Source organism: Typopeltis vanoorti, chromosome 5 (genome assembly GCF_054136105.1).
Source record: "Typopeltis vanoorti isolate ZY-2024b chromosome 5, IOZ_Tvanoo_1.0, whole genome shotgun sequence".
NCBI lineage: Eukaryota > Metazoa > Arthropoda > Arachnida > Uropygi > Thelyphonidae > Typopeltis > Typopeltis vanoorti.
Window position 1 is genome coordinate 10,185,027 of NC_143553.1, and position 17,533 is coordinate 10,202,559.

The window sequence follows — 17,533 nt, forward strand, 5'->3', positions numbered from 1 at the left end:
TGGAAAATTTGGTGGAAGTCTCCATGATCCAGAAGAGATCTCTACTTTTTCCAGGCAGTGGAACTTAAGTATAACTGGATTATCTGACATGTTAATGTCAAGATGTTTTATCTGAATTATCCTATTTATAAGGGAAGAAGAGATATAAATTCGATCAATATAAGTACCAATACCTTGATTCATGTATGTGTATGCCTGGAGATTAGGATTGCAAATCCTGCACATGTCTACTAGTTGAGCATTGTCAAGACATGTTTTTAACTGTGCATATCCCACTTTTACACTACTGGAGTGTCCTCTTATTTTACCAGACTAGAATTGAGGTTTTGTCAGTTGGATCCAGACCCAAAAGTGATACCAAGGCTGAAGTAATGCAGAAGACATATTTCAATATACGAGAAGCCAAAAGGTATTATTAAAATTCTCTGGATTAGAGACATGTGTTGGAGTATTTCCACTTTGTTATATTATAAATTAAAGATGCCAGAAAAAGATATTCTTGGTTTAATCCTTTATCCAAATAGAGCTAATTAGAACACCAAATATATCACAGAGGTATAAAGAACAGTTCATGGATCACCCAATTCAGTCTAGTAAAGATGGTGCTTTTAAACAAACTACATTTGGTAAAATCACAAAAAGTGCACAAACAAGTAAGCAAGAAATTAGCCCCGAATTTCCAAAGCCTCATCTGCCACTTTCCCAGTCAAATATAGATGGAACAACATCAGCTGAAATTACCAATAATGAACCTAGTATAACAGATGAACAGATACAAGACAAAATGCAAAAATCATGAAACTGTTCTACAAGGAGAAACTGGAGAAGAAACAGAAAAGCAAAGTAACACCAATGAAAGAACTTAATAAGCAGACAAGATCATCAAAAAGAAAAGAGGAATTAATAAAAAAAAATGAGGATAAATAAAAATATTAAAATAAGCAATAACATCTAAAAGAAAAGTAATAAAAAACGTAAAGATGGAGAAGACTGTGGATCACCAAATGAAAACTCTTCAAGCTCAGAAGAACCATCTGATGCTAATAAAGGATGAAAGAGATACAATTAAAGAAAAAATAATCAAGTTTACTGATTTGCAGTTTTCTCAATATGATTATCATCTACATGAAAAGAATATAACTAGCTTCCAAATCAAGAACAATAGGTATGAAATCAAAATAATGGAAAGCAACTGGAAAACACGATAAACCGTAAAGAAAAAACACAATTGTTATCTAATGCCTATACAACCAACAGCTACAACATGCCGGCTCGGGCGTCGTCCGGATAAACAAGGCCCGCGATACCAATCGAGCGATCGGGATTGGATCGAAAAGTGGGATACCGAAAGGAAACAGAAACTGAAACTAGCAGAACTGTTATCAGTAGGAACAAGGAATGTGCGGACACTCTGGATGTCAGGAAAATTAGAACTACTTCGTGAGGAAATGAAGAGATATACTAGGATTGGCAGAGATGAGAATTGGACATCATCTGGAGAGATCAATGGATGCGAAGTAATATGGTCAGGACATGACACCATGCAAGAAGCAGGAGTTGGCTTCCTTTTCAGCAAAAGAGCTTGAGAGGCACTGTTAGGCTACAAACCAGTTAATGAATGAATCATAGTAGCAAGATTTCAGGCAAAGTCATTCAACATATCAATAGTCCAGATATATGCACCCACATCTGACAGCACAGATGAGGATATTGACTTATTCTACAAAGATCTGACAGAGACAATAGAAATAATACCAAAGCAAGATGTGTTAATTATTGAAGGAGATTGGAATGCCAAAGTTGGAATAGATAATGATGGTTGGGAAAAAGTCATAGGAAAATATGGTTTCAGAGAAAGAAATGAACGAGGTGAAAAATTGTTAGAATTTGCTGTGGACCATGAGATGATGATCTGTAACACAAGATTCCAACAAAAGGAATGTAGAAAATGGACGTGATGATCAAATGATGGGAAAACCAAAAACACGATTGATATGATTATGATTAAAAGAAGACGGATAACATCAGTACAGCAATGTCGAACTTTTCAAGGAGCGAATATAGACTCGGACCATAGTTTAGTGATTGCAAACATCAAGATGAAATTAAAAAAGAAATATAAACCCCAACATCAGAATAGAAGAGATACAGCACGAATAAGTGAAGCAGAAATAGGAAGAAGGTACAGAACAGTGTTAGCAGAGAAACTTAAAAGTGTGGAGAAAGAAAAAAACTCGAATTTAAGAGTGAAAAGAGTAATGAAGGCGATAGAAGATGCAGTTGAAGAAACAGTACCAGAAGAAGAGAAGATCAAGAAGAAATGGATTACACAAGAAACACTGAAGTTAGTACAGAAGAAAAGAATGTTGAAGATAAGAAGGGATACATCAGAACAAATAGAAGAGCAATATAGAAGAAAGTGTAATGAGGTGAAAAAAGCAGTCAGAATGGATAAAATGAAATGGTTAGAAGTCCAATGCAACAATAATGAAAAGTACTATGGAGAGCATAAAACAAGGGAGGTATACAAAATGATCAGAACCATTAATAGAAAGTGGCAACCAAAACAGACCACAATTAAAGATGAAAAGGGCAAAGTATTCATGAATAAAGAAAAAAATTGTACAGCGGTGGACAAGATAATGTAGTGAGTTATATGAAGAAAAACTAGATTCAGATAGCATTGGGAACCTCACTGAAGAATTGAAGCAGATATCACCACCAGGTAATGAGCATGATATGGACATTTTAAGAGGAGAGGTAGAAAAAGCAATAGGATGGCTAAAACACAACAAGAGTCCTGGTAACGATAACATTACTGGAGATGATTAAATATGGTGGTGAAAGTATGGTTACAGAAATGCACCAACTATGCAATATGGTATGGAAAGAAGGGAAAATGCCAGAGGAGTGGGTGAAATCAATATTAGTAACATTATACAAGAAAGGAAATAAGCTAGAATGTAAAAATTATAGAACAATTGCCTTCATAAGTCACCTTGTTAAAGTGATGATGATCATATTGACAGAAAGATTGAGAACACAATTGGAATCATACCTTGCAAATGAGCAAGCAGGATTTAGGAAGGATAGAACTACAATTCAACAGATTTTGACAATGAGGTTAATAGCAGAGAAAAGCTAGGAGAAAAAACAAAAACATATTATTACGAGTATCCCCATGGAGTCAGTAGACTCATCGCAGGAGACCCAAACTAGCAAAACAATATCTGTCATATCTCTTCTTGAATTCATTTACAGACGATGAGCTCATAACTAAGTCAGGCAATGAATTCCACTCATTCACCACCCTCCAGGCAAAAAACCTTGTTCTGACACCTTTGTTAACCACACTCTTCTTTAATTTCCAGAGATGACCTCTTGTTCTTCCATCACTATCACACAGCTGAAACATTTCCCCTGCATCAATCCTATAAAAACCTTTCAGTAATTTGAATGTGTCTATCATATCCCCTCTTCTTCGCCTATCAACCAATCTCTGCAATCCAACAATGTAGGGAGCATTTTTTATATCACTCACCAACTTGGCCACTCTTCTCTGAACCCTCTCCACAGTCTCCTCATCTCCAAGGAATCCAGGTGACCAGACCTGAGCACAGTAATCCAAATGTGAAAGTATCAATGCTTTATAAAGGAATAAATAACCTCTTTATCTCTGACATCCAGAGATAAATAACCTCTTTATCTCTGGATGTCAGTGTGTTCCTCAACAACCAAGTAATCCTATGTGCAATCTTGGACACCTTAGCAATGTGTCCTCTGAACATCATCTCCCTATCTACCAATACCCCTAAGTCCCTAGCCTCATCAATCTCTTGGAATACCTTTCCATCGACGTAGTACACAGCTGCTGGTAATCTTTTAATCCCAAAATACATGACTTTACACTTTTCCACATTGAACTGACATCCATTATCTTTTGCCCATTTTACCAGCTTATTTAAATCCTCCTGCAAACTTTCAACATCAGCTTGATTTTCTATTGCACTACACAACTTTGCATCATCAGCAAACAACTGAATATCTACCTTTAAGCCATTTCCTATATCATTTATATACAAATTAAACAGCATTGGCCCAAGCACAGAGCCCTGAGGCACACCACTGGTCACCTGCCTCATTCTGGACTCGGCTCCTCCATACACCACCTTATGGTATCTCTCCCTGAGCCATTCTCCTATCCATATCACCAATTTAATATCCATTCCCATCTGCTCCAAATTGCGTAACAGTGTTCTATTGGGTATCCTGTCAAAAGCCTTAGCAAAATCCAGAAGTACCACTGTGTAGCCAGTTCCTTTATCTAACTCAGATGTTATTCTATTATGAATAGTTAATAGATTGCTAAGGCAGGATCTACCTTTAACAAAACCATGTTGGCCTCTATAGAGTATCATATCCTGATCTACCCATTCTTGAATTTTGTCTTTAACCAACTTTTCCAATACTTTTACCACTACTCTTGAGACGGTGATTGGTCTGTAATTAAATACCGCAGTTCTAGAGCCACCCTTATGCAAAGGAACCACTTTGCCTAACTTCCACTCCCTAGGGACCATACCAGAGTTCAAACTTAAATTAAATATCCAAGTAAGAGGGTTGACAATTCATTTGCACGTTCACGCAACACCCGAGCTGATATTCCATCTAAGCCTACAGCAGTGTTTGTATTTAAATTTTGCAATATATTAAATACCTCTGATTCTTTAGCTTCAATTCTCACATTAGGTATTGCTACAGGTATAGAGATATCCTCACTTGGGTGATAGACTTTTGAAAAGTGATCACTCAGTAACTCGACTATTACATCTGATTTTGTCACCTCAATACCATCAGTACCCACTAAAGTTATCCTTCCAAAGTCATTCTTCCTCTTACTTGCCACATAGCGAAACAACTCTTTGGGATTACCTTTGATCTCTTTGGCTAAGGTCTTCTCATAATCTGATTTAGCTTTTCTTACTATGCTGGTAACCTTCCTAGCTTGAGCCTTGTACTGCTCATGGGTGTCCTGATCGCCTTTCTTCTTGTAAATTCTCCATAACATTTTCTTTTTTTGCAGATCAAGCTTGATACTACTGCTCATCCATCTAATGCCTGCCTTGTTTGATCTCCTGACTATGGGGACACAATCTGATATTGCTTTCCTCAGATACCCGCTGATTTTATCCCAAGCACTGCTAACATCTTTCCCTTGCAAAATGTTCTGCCGTGGGATGGCTGCAAACTCACTCTGAAGCTTGTTATAATTGCCTAATCTGTAGTTCCGTATATACCCCTTCTTAACAGAAAAATCCACAGATTATGCAACCTCCCAAGTCAATACCACATGATCGCTTTCACCAATTGGAGGTAACGAGGACACCTTACTTATGCACATAACCTCTGAACCAATAACCAGGTCCAACACTCTCACACCACGTGTCCCTTCAGTTATGTGCTGTTTCAAGTAATTACCTCGTAGAAGATGTATGAACTCCATTTCCTTTTTGCTACGTGATATTTCCTCCTTCCAACTGATATCACCATAATCAAAATCCCCTATAATAATCACTAAGCCTTCACTCATTGCACTAATTTGCTGATGCATGAATTCAATATCTCCCCCTGTACTCCCTGGCCTATAGCAGCATCCAACTGTATATTTGGTTGCATTGGTCACTATTTTGCACCAGACCACCTCAAATGAACTCTCATTCACATGTCTAACATCTTGATATACTACTTTCTTTGGCTGCAACACATCAGCTATCATCAACAGTACTCCTCCTCCTGTTCTATCCTCTCTGAAAACACTGTACCCATCACATTCAATTCCAGTGACCACATCTTCTGCTGACAGCCAAGTTTCACTAATGCCTACAACTTTTGGTGAGATTTCACTGACTAATGCCAAAAATTCTTCTCTCTTATTTCGAATGCTTCTAGCATTGGTATACAAAAATTGCAGATTCCCCTCTAGATCTTGTACCGGCTACTGATATACAAGTCACTAACTTCCGTAGTCCTATGCCGATTTTTATCCCCTCAATAAATATACAATCAGTGCTAAAGTTTCTCTCTCTTACACTCAACCTTTTCAATATTAGTTTCCCTGCCCAATAACTTCAACTTGTTCAGAAAACAATAACTTCTTCAATCGTTTATGTCCTTCCATGTTAAGATGCAGTCCATCTCTAGCATACACTGCCTTTTTCCTTCAAACATGCTCCAAACATCAACAAATTCCAGACCTCTTTTTTTGCACATTCTTGCAATCATATCATTCATTATCATTGCTCGTCTACTTAACTCATAATTGTCAAAACGAGGCAGAACACACACACTATCCTCCCATTGACACTTTTCCTCTTCACAATATCTAATAATGTTCTTAAATCTTTTCCTACCCAATTTATACTACCTCTCTGGTCATTCGTACCCACCATAACTATCATCTTGTCTGCTTCCTGCCCTCTCTTTATTGCTAAAGCCACTCTTTCTATTGTCCCATCAGCCAAGCACTCCTCATACATACCACTCTCCATACCCTTAATCATAGAATCACCATATATATCACCACTCTTAACTTCATTCAAGTCCACACTCACGGACTCAGTCGCTACACTATTCAGCATGACTCTCCCAGCTTCATTACTCAACTCTCTATTACTTACCCCCCCCCCCCACTCTCACTACATCTCGTTTCTTCTAGGCCACTTGTGTTTTATTTTGTTGACTCCCAATCACTCCCATACTATTTATTACTGCATCATTCACCAAAGACTCACCTATATGTAATCCTGTTCTAGTTACTTCAGCTAAAGTAATCTCTATAGTCCTAATTTCTCTGTTTAACACATTAAACTCAGTTTTAACTTCCAGTATCTCCTTACCGAGCACTTCCACTTCCTCATGAAGAAGAGGAAGGTAATTTTTCATTTTCATAAACTCCCGCCGAAGTTCTTCCGCTACGGTCTCAATGTCAGCTTCCATTCCTAAACGCTCCAGCCTATCCCGACACTTCTCACATACGTCGACATTTCCGTTCTTCTCATTTAGCCAGACCGACCACAGATCCTTCACATTTTTTGGCACATACATGTAGCAGTTTCCGCAACGCATCCATTGTGAAAAATCTAATGCTGAGCCAGCCTTTCGTGTAGAAGTAGAAGTCCTGCGCACCGCTGACGTACGTTTCTTGTTGGACGCCATCTTTACACGTTGAAATAGTGAAACAAACGGCAGTGAAAACACAATATATACAACACAGTTCCAAACAATAACACCACTGAAGGACACTTGTATCTAACCGATTCACAACTGCAGCACAATTTGTGACAAAAAGCCACACTATATTTAACTTTAAAAACACGTTTTCTAGACTAGCTAAACACGACTGCCACATTTATACTTGCTTTGTTGACTTTCAGAAAGCCTTTGACAGTATTGACCAGAAAGTGACATTAGCAGTTCTGGAATCCTATGGAATTGATGAAAAACTAATAGCTATATTAAAAGATGTTTACCAGAATGTAGTTACAGCAGTTAGAATAGGTGATGATTTGGGGAAATGGTTTAAAACAAGCAGAGGTACTAGACATGGAGACCCAATATCACCAAGAATTTTCATCGCACATCTAGAAAGAGCAATGGATAAAATGAAAGAAGATGCCAAAGGAATATCTGTACACGGAATGAGAATTAACAATCTGAGATTTGCAGATGACATTCTTATTATTGAAGAAGACGAAAGAGAACTACAAAAAACACTGAAACTGTTAAATGAGGAAGGGAAGAGATTTGGACTTGTTATGAACTTTGAAAAAACAAAGACAATGGTATTTGGTGAGAAGAACATGAAACAAAAGATACAAGTGGATGGAACTGATATAGAAAATGTAGAACAATTCACATATTTGGGAAGTAAACTGACATATGACTTGGACTGTAAAAAAGAAATAAAGATCACGATTGCAAAGGGAAGAACAAATCTGAAGGCCATGGATAACATCTGGAAAAGTAAAGTGATCAGTCTGCAAACAAAACTAAGAGTATTGGAAACATCTTCAGCGGTGTACTGTATGGATCTGAAATGTGGGTAATAAATAAGGAATCAAGAAAAGAATTTTGTCATTTGAAAGAACTTGTTACAGGAAGATTCTAAGAATAGGATGGGTACAGAAAATCACCAATGAAGAGCTCTATCAGAAGATACAACCAAAACAGAATCTAATGCAGAAGATTATAAAACGGAAGCTGCAATTATTTGGACACATCTGTAGAATGAGTGAGGACCAGAAGATAAAGACATTTATGTTTGGTATTTTGGATGGTTTAAACAGAAGAGGTAGACCATACAGAGAATGGATAGATGATATAAAAGACTGGTGTGGAATGGGTGTACAAAAACTGCGACACTGTGCACTGGACAAAGAAAGGTGGAAGAAGACAGTGAAACAGGCATCGGACATCAACGGGCAGTGAGCCCATGATTCGTGGTGATGATGAAATGGTAAACACTTTACAAGAAGCAGGTTACACAATTCCTTCTTCACAGCTTAAAGACATCATCAGGTTCATTCAAAATCTAAGAGTTAAAGACATACCACTGCCACTTCATTAATCATAGCATCTCCTTTCTGCATTGTCTCATTAAATATGCAATAATTCCATAAGTAAATTAAACAAGAAACTATATGGAAACTTATGCTACGCCATAATATCAGCTTTTTGTTTCTCCAAGAAAGATACTTCTGCAGATATAAAAATAGATATCCACTTTTTTCTTATTGGAGCTTAGAAAGATTTAACAGGGCTGGAGTAAGAGTTCATATTCTTGTCCTCCTGCTTGAGTCATTATTATTATTATTATTTGTGACAACTCCAAGGAGTCCGAAGACTCATCGCAGGAGGACACCTACTGTTCAACTCTCCATCTCCACCACTACCGAACCTCTACTACCAATCAACTACATCAAGCCATCTACCACCCACCACCACCACCACCACCACAAGTATTTTTTGTTTGTAAATTGCATGTGTTCTGAAGAGCCGATTTGTCTGTATGTGGGATGAAAAACCCGAGTTTCCGGGAGAAAAAACCCTGCTACCTCTGTATGAGATCGGCTAACTCACCTTCAATTGAAAAAGTCCATATAAAGATTCCTCCCGTCACGACGGGAATCGAACTCAGGCCGTTTCCAATCGGAGGGGGCAATGTACCGTCGCTCTTCCAATTGTGCTACGGAGGCACTGCTCGAGTCATTCTGTAATATCCAAAGGGATGCAGAAGGGAAAATCCTGACAATAGACTAGAATTACTGTGGATGTGTAATAAGGTTTATAAATGTTTATGGCTCCATCCAATGGAACAGTTAGACGAAAATTCTTTCAGGAATTGGAGCCATATTTATACAATGCCCACTACATCATAACAACTGGAGACTGGAATTGTATTGAAAATCCCACATTAGACAAAATAGGAGGACACCCCAGAAGTGATTAAATGAGATATGCACAGTTAAAAACATGTCTCAACAATGCTAAACTAGTAGACATATGGAGGATTTGAAATCCTAATCTCCAGCATATACTTACATGAATCAAGGTATTGGTATCAGTATTGATGGAATTTATCTCTCTTCTTCTTCCCTTATAAATAGAATAATTTAGATAAAGCATCTTGACATCAACATGTCAGATAGTAATCCACTTTTACTTAAATTCTGCTGCATGGTACAAGTAGAGGTAAGTTCTTGAACATCCACCAAATTTTCCATTAATCTTTTTGACCAAATTCCAAATACTCTGTTCAAATTGGAATAATGTTACCTAGAACAGGGATATGTGGTTTGTGCCTGAAAAATAGTTCAGGAGCAAACTTGTTTGCTTACACTTGGATAAAGGATTAAACCAAGTATATAATTTTTTTGCTATCTCTAATTAATAGTATAACCAAGTGGAAAAACTTCAAACAACTAACTATCTCTAATCCAGAGTATTTTAGTAACAAGGTGAGAAAGACACCTTTTTGCAACTCGTATATGAAAAAAATATGACCTCTGCATTACTTCAACCTTGGTATCACCTCTGGGTCTGGCTCCCACTGATGAGACCTCAATAAAGGCCAAAACCGGTCTGGGTAGTGACCTTTTCCACATTGCATAGCACTATATGTCTGCAAGGATATGTGCTTTGGATTATGGGATACTAAGGCAAGCGATGTGAAGTCACACCACCTTTGCAACGAGTTGCCCTAGTCCTGAAAAATAGTTCAGGTGCAAACTTGTTTGCTTTCATTTGGATAAAGGATTAAACCATATGTATAATTTATAGCATAACCAAGTGGAAAAACTTTCAACAACCAACAGTACTCAAAACCATAATCTTTCCTGCTCAGTTGTACTTAATAAATATTACAGACATCACAGAAGCTGAAGAAAAGCAATTATATAATAAGCATGTGCAATTTTTTTGTCTATTTGGAAAAGCATGGAGGATTTTGGCATCCAGTTTTAAAACTCTGCTCTGTAAGTAATACAGCTTCAAAAATTCATAAAATATTGCAGACCAATCATACATGTGCTGACCTTCTCCAGTACTACCAGGGTTTTCTTTTCCCCATGTTTCGAGTAAATGATTATAAACATCCAAAAGCTGAGATTGTCCTGAATAAATCTTATCTCTAAGACTGCTACAACACTGTGGCATTGACATTGTTTCCATTAAAAAAAGTATAATTTTGAATAAAAAAACCTTTCATCTCTTTTGCCGCAAACTTCACCAGTCGGGTTTTGACAACAACACTTGTTTCATAATTTATTAAATTTCCAAGGATATCTTAACAGGAGTGATCTTGCTTGGAGAATTGCATATGGCCGCCTTCCAGTCAATACCACTAAATGGTATTGACTTTAACATTGGAGATCCAATCTGTGACATCTGTTACTGATTGGAAACAGTAGAACATGCATTCTACAGCTGCCCTCTTGTTCTGCATATTTGGAACAGATTATATAATGTGTTGGGCATTCCATTGCTTTCAACAGAACTGGTTATTTTTTTTTGCAATACTGACCACCTGTCAGCAATGGGAAGAGAATTTTGATCTTTATAATTAATGAATTAAAATACCATTTATGGAAGGTTAGAAAGAAACACGGATTTGAAAACCAGCAATACAACATCGAAATGCTTTATAATATCGTATTGCAGAAATTTTATTGTTCCGTCAGATGATTTTTATATTTAGAAAGAAGCATTCTAGGAGATATGAAATTTATGACCAGATGGTGTAGACCAGGGTTTCTCAAACCGTGTTCCGCGGAAAGTGAATAAATATTCTGTGAAAAATTATCAAAATTAATATGAGCTTGGAATGGTTTTAAATGCTGCGACAAGTTCAAACATGTTTGAAAATCAGGTGCTCCTCACTTTGTGTGCGGATTGTGCTATTAAGGCCAGAGCACACTGGCCTCGACTCAGTCGCTTGCAGTTGTCGACACCTCTCAGCACAAGTGAAGTATGGAGATATCTATTCTAGGAAACGTGCAGTCACAAACAAGGTCAATGTGATCCGCTGTGACCCAGCATGCCTGTAGTGTTCGCTGTCACATTTTTGCGATGCGATACAGCTTGCTTCAGCGATAGTATGCATTTAGCTTTACATTGAATATGACTGATGACATTTGACTCTAACCAAGGTGTTCCGTTAAAATTTCAGGATTTGTGAAGTGTTCTGTCATAGGAAAAGTGTGGGAAACGCTGGTGTAGACCACCGACATTATGCAATATTCATCAGTGAGAGATAAAATTATGTCTATTTTTGCTATGAGGGGTTTTTTAAAAGTAGTTTTAAAAGGTAGTTTCATCATCTTAATTCAATGTGGTCTTATAGTCATTTGCAGGGATGACTGGAGAGCAATCCTGGGCATCGAAGGCATACTCAAGGTGGTCAACTCAGATAAGGCTAACCACCTGGGTATCAGTCATCTTTGAGCTTTAGTTTCGATTGATCTTTTGGTTGTTCATCTATGTGAGAGATTAGTGAACAATGAAAACTGATAGCTATATGATGATATGAAAGAACCTGAGGCCTTTTTCTCTCTCTCATATTATCTATCTATCTGTCTTTTCTTTCTCCTATTACTATCAGGCTCTCTTGCACCCCTTTACTTTTTCATCTCAATAAAGGTCGAAACCAGTCTGGATAGTGACCCCTACCATAATGTATAGCATAATATATGTCCGTAAGGATATGTGCTTTGCATTGTGGGATACTAAGGCAAGTGAAACGAAGTCATTAGCTTTTATATAGGAGTTATCCAGTCCTGAAAATACTTCAGGCACAAACTTTGTTTGCTTACACATGGATAAAGGATTAAACCAAGAATATAATTTGACAATTAAAAATCAAGCTGATGTTGAGAGTTTGCAGAATGATTTAAATAAGCTGGCAAAATGAGCAAAAGGTAATGGATGTCAGTTCAATGTAGAAAATTGTAAAGTTATGCATTTTGGGATTAAAAGATTACCAGCTGTGTACTACATTGATGGAACAGTACTTCAAGAGATTGATTAGGCTAGGGACCTAGGGGTGTTGGTGGATAGGGAGATGAAGTTCAGGGGACACATTGCTAAGGTGTCCAAGATTGCACATAGGATTACTTGGTTATTGAAGAACACACTAACATCCAGAGATAAAGAGGTTATTATTCCCTTTTATAAGGCGTCGATACTTCCACATTTGGATTACTGTGCTCAAGTCTGGTCACCTGGATTCTTTGGGGATGAGGAGGTTGCAGAGAGGGTTCAGAGGAGAGTGACTAAGTTGGTGAGTGATGTAAAAAATGCTTCCTACATTGATAGATTGATTGCTTGGTTGATAGACTGAGAAAGGGGGATATAATAGAAACATTTAAATTACTAAAGGGTTCTTATAAGATTGATGAAGGGGAAATATTTCAGCTGTGTGATAGTGATGAAAGAACAAGAGGTCATCCCTGGAAGTTGAGGGAAAGTGTCATTAACAAGGATGGTGAATGAGTGGAATGCATTGCCCGACTCTGTTGTGAGTTCTTCGTCTGTAAATGAATTCAAGAAGAGATATGATAGATATTGTTTTGATAGTTTGGGTCTCCCACGATAAGTCTACTGACTCCATGGAGATACCCGTAATAATAATAAGCATGTTATAAGAATTTTATTTCCTAGATATAATAATAAATTATACGAAATTATTCAAAGAACAATTTCAAGGTAAATTGATACAAAATTAATAATGGAAAAAACTCATGTACAAAGATTATTTAATAGTATAATTTTTGCCTGTGTGTCACAGGCATCTTCAGTACATTAAGCTCAAATTAAACAATAACTGACAATTCCAAAAAGCACCACCTAAGTAGCTGGTGTGAGATAACTAAAAAGGTCAATAAATTTCCTATAAAAAAAAAAAAAAAAAAAAAAAAATCAATACAGTAAAAAGTTAGGAAAGATTAGCTGATTTGTATTATGGAGGGAGAATGTTAGGAGAATGAAGCAGAGTTTCACATGCTTCTTTATAAAGGCGTTCCATGAGGAACCAACTTTTGTGAAGAACTCGTCTTTCTCCAATGAACTCTATGTCTAGTGAAGATGGCATGTTCTGCAAGTCCAGACTTTTCAGGTTTAAAGCATAAGTGTTCAACATAAGATTGGTATTCTTCTAGTCAAATAGAGGCAGATCTTCCCGTTTGTCCGAAATAAGATAATCCACAAGAGCACGGAATCTGGTAGACACCTGGATGATTAAGATGTGGAAGGTTGTCCTTAGGAGAAGTGAGAAAGGTGGAGATTTTTCTAAACGGTTGAAAGGCAACAAAAATATTCAGTGGTTTTAAAACTTTTGCTATACGTCGTTCACTGATGCCTTGTACATAAGGGATAGTAATGCGCGTTATTTCTTCTGTGTTTGAAGAGGAAGACATATTAAAACTACTCAAAGTTCTTTGAATGAAGCAATTCTTATATATTGTAGTTCTTTCTGTAAAAGATCGTCTGAAGAACAAAAGGAGTGGGCCCGATGAACCAGTGTTTTAATAGTTCCTGCCTTTTGACTGGGATGGGGATGAGATTCCACATGTATATAATGGCCTGTATGAGTCTTCTTTCTAAAAACTGAGAAATGTAGGTTACCATCTGGTTGGCGAAGAATTAGAAGATCTAAAAAGGCTAACTGCTTATTTGATTCCACTTCTAGGGTAAACTTGATCCTAGGATGAAATGCGTTTAACTTAGTGAGAAATTGTTGAAGTTCATCCGAAGAGCCATTCCATACAGCAAATATGGCATCGACATATCTGAACCAATGAGTAGGTCTGGGAGAAATGTTGTCAAAGACACGTTCAAAATGTTTCATAAAGAAATTGGAGATAGCAGGAGAAAGAGGATTGCCCATCGCTGTTCCTTCAATTTGTTGATACAACTTATTTTTAAAGGAAAAATAACCAGAATATATTACAAAATCAAATACGTTTACAATGTCTGAAGGAAATTCCTGTTGTAGTAATTCAATGCTTTCAGAAAGAGGCACATTGGTAAATAAAGAAATAACATCTAAACTGATCATGATATCGAAAACGCGAAAACGTCCAAATGAAGATCTGAAATTTTATTTTTGAAATCCAAAGTATTTTTTATATAAATATCAGTTCTTCTAGTTGAAGAGGAGAGTAAATTTGATAAAAATTTTGAGATTTTGTGAGTGGGGCAACCTATATAATCTATGACTGGTCTTAATGGAATGCCTGGTTTATCAACTTTTGGAAGCCCATACAATCTAGGTGGACGACTGAAGAAGGTTTTTTTCAGTGTTTTTTTTAAAACCACTGAATATTTTTGTTGCCTTTTGACCGTTTAGAAAAATCTCCACCTTTATCACTTCTCCTAAGGACAAGCTTCCACATCTTAATCATCCAGGTGTCTACCAGATTTCGTGCTCTTGTGGATTATCTTATTTTGGACAAACGGGAAGATCTGCCTCTATTCGGCTAGAAGAACACCAATCTTATATTGAATACTTTAAAACTGGACTTGCAGAACATGCCATCTTCACTAGACACAGAGTTCATTGGAGAAAGACGAGAGTTCTAAAGAAAAGTCAGTTTCTCATGGAACGCCTTTATAAAGAAACATGTGAAACTCTACTTCATTCTCCTAACTTAAACAGATCCGACGGCTTACGTCTGTCCCCTTTATGGGAGATAGTACTTTACAAATCAGCTAATCTTTCCTAACTTTTTATTGTATTGATTTTTTTTTTTTTTTTTTTTTTTTTTTAAGGAAATTTATTGACCTTTTTAGTTATCTTACACCAGCTACTTAGGTGGCGCTTTTTGGAATTGTCAGTTATTGTTTAATTTGAGCTTAATGTACTGAAGATGCCCGTGACACACAGGCAAAAATTATACTATTAAATAATCTTTGTACGCGAGTTTTTTCTGTTATTAATTTTGTATCGATATGTCTACTCACGGTATACTTCTTTTAAAACGTATTCAAGGTAAATTTACCTCTCAAGTTAATATCAGCAAGTGCACTTTGATGGGATTCCACTGTAGGACAAGCAGTTGAAGAAAATTTTGACTTCAGAGGAGTTTCAGTTGGGAAAGAACAGTAGGGGCCACTGTTTGTCTTGGTTGTGGATCTACTAGTTGTTGAAGATGTTGATATACCAATATTTCTTCTTGTCACATTTAACTTAACAGGATGAACTATTTTTCTATGCTAAAAATAAAAATGTAATATATATATATATATTAGCAATAAGGGTCTCAACATGTTATTATTATTATTATTATGTGACACCTTCAGGAAGTCCAAAGACTCATCAAGGAAGGGCACCTACTATACAACTCTGTCTCCACACACCAACTACAATGAACTGCAACTATACCAATGCCATCTACCGCCCACCACTACCACTAGTATTTTTTACAGACAATCACAAACATCCAAGCCCAAGGCGGGATTCGAACCCGCAGTCTTTTGGCTGGAGAACAGATATGCTAACCACTCGGCCAACCAGGCCGGCAATTATTAAGCTAAAATTAAAATAAACATAATTATGACAACAGAAGTATAGTGAAATAAGAACTGAATGCAAAGAACTAATGGGATTATGAAGTTGAAGTAAGTAAAAAAATAAGTCTTCCACTATATGCAAAAATTCCTGTGTTATTTAATTCAGTAAAATTTCTTTACCAACTTAAAATCTCATTATATAGCATGTTTTCTGACATTATATTAAACTACAATTTATATTCAATCTGCTTTCCCCACAATCAACATTTTGCAGAGTTCTAATATTGTCTTAGGTATCTATCTCTGTTTCAGATGTCATAAATAAAACAGATTCTGTTTCATTTATGACAGATCACAAAGACTAACTTCAAATAAAATTCTACCACAAATTGAAACATGCCATATAATTACAGTGACCATACGTCCTTTATTTCACTGCTCTGTCCTTTAGATTTTTTTTTTCCTCTAAAATGGCCATTTTGTCCTTTATTTTGTGAATTGAAATAGTAAATTGAATATTAACCAACATATTTAAAGATGCAATTCATAAATTTTACCAAACCTGCATTGAATATTTAATTATTTAACTAGGACAGCTGTTTTGTGGAAATGGAAGTATTTAAATGGGCCCTACTACGAGAAATCCCTCTGCTCTGTGGGCGAAGATCAAGGAAAGGTTTTGTTCATTTCCAGTCACTGGACCTTATATATAAATGACGGTGAAGTATTTGATTAAGTTTCATGTATTAAAAGTTATGTCACCAGTGAAAAGTTCGAAGAATGGAGACAAAATGAAGTAGTAGTGTTGAATATTTTAAATATTTCGCAGATAAACATGTATTTTTTAAAAATATTTTAAAAATTGTTGAATTTTGCTTATGTCTCCCTGGATCTAATGCCCCCCCACTGAACAAGTATTTTCATTAGTGAACAATATGTGGACCAGTGGAAAAAACCCAATTAAAAATCGAAACATTGAAAGCATGCATTTATACGAAATGGAACTTTGACATGAATTGAATACAGTTTTATGAATTTTTAAAACAGAAACTTGATGTATTAAAAAAGTTCATTCTTGTGTAAAGTATCAAAATTAAATTTTTTAAGTAATAATATGATTGTTTAAAATGCTATGTATATGCTTATATTTTACAATAAATTATAAAGCTTTTTAGTTTAAGTGAAACAAATAAACGCGACCTGTTTTTTTTTTTATTATGAAACAATTTCTAACCTCATGGGCTCACTTTAGTGAGTATGGGCATGGCAAACCCGAGGTACCTGATGCTGGACCATGCCTTACTTCATATAATATACATCTGTTATATTATCTGTAGACTGGTCCTCTACATTTCTTTCTTCTCTTATTACTCCTTAACCCAATGCCATTAGAGTATTCGAGGGCTAGGGGTGAATCTTTCCTATCTTGCTATGTCATTTCGCCTATTGCAGCCACCGAAGGGGGGCA

The 17,533-nt window shown here is 36.5% G+C and overlaps 1 protein-coding gene across 1 annotated transcript in view; it reads left to right on the forward strand.

Moving 5' to 3' along the window:
• The window catches only part of LOC150106221 (protein tyrosine phosphatase domain-containing protein 1-like), a 719,641-nt gene extending 702,622 nt beyond the window's left edge, over positions 1-17,019 (forward strand). Inside the window, exon 15 of the mRNA XM_090392247.1 lies at positions 16,657-17,019. The gene's annotated coding sequence lies outside the window, so the exon portion shown is untranslated. The remainder of the gene's footprint in view (positions 1-16,656) is intronic.
• The last annotated feature ends 514 nt before the right edge of the window (positions 17,020-17,533 follow it).